Here is a 253-nt window from a genome sequence, read left to right as displayed (position 1 = left end):
CATGGATGGATGGATGGATGCGATGCGCAGGCAACAGGCCTGATCTCCATCAGATGTGAGTGGGGGGGCAAGAGGTGGAGGGGTGGGGGCACCGGTGGTCACTGTGGTCGATGTTGAGATCTTAAAAATAGCTCTGGTTTAAAGGAATTTGTCGGAATGTATAAACGGGCCCTGGTCGTGCAGTGTGTTGTGTTGTGAAGGAGGGAGAGGGGGAGGAGGTGGGAGGGGGGAGGGGGGAGGGCATCGGGGGAAG

Source organism: Cynoglossus semilaevis, chromosome 5 (assembly GCF_000523025.1).
Source record: "Cynoglossus semilaevis isolate Cse_v1.0 chromosome 5, Cse_v1.0, whole genome shotgun sequence".
Lineage (NCBI taxonomy): Eukaryota > Metazoa > Chordata > Actinopteri > Pleuronectiformes > Cynoglossidae > Cynoglossus > Cynoglossus semilaevis.
Note: the sequence above shows the minus strand (reverse complement) of the source record.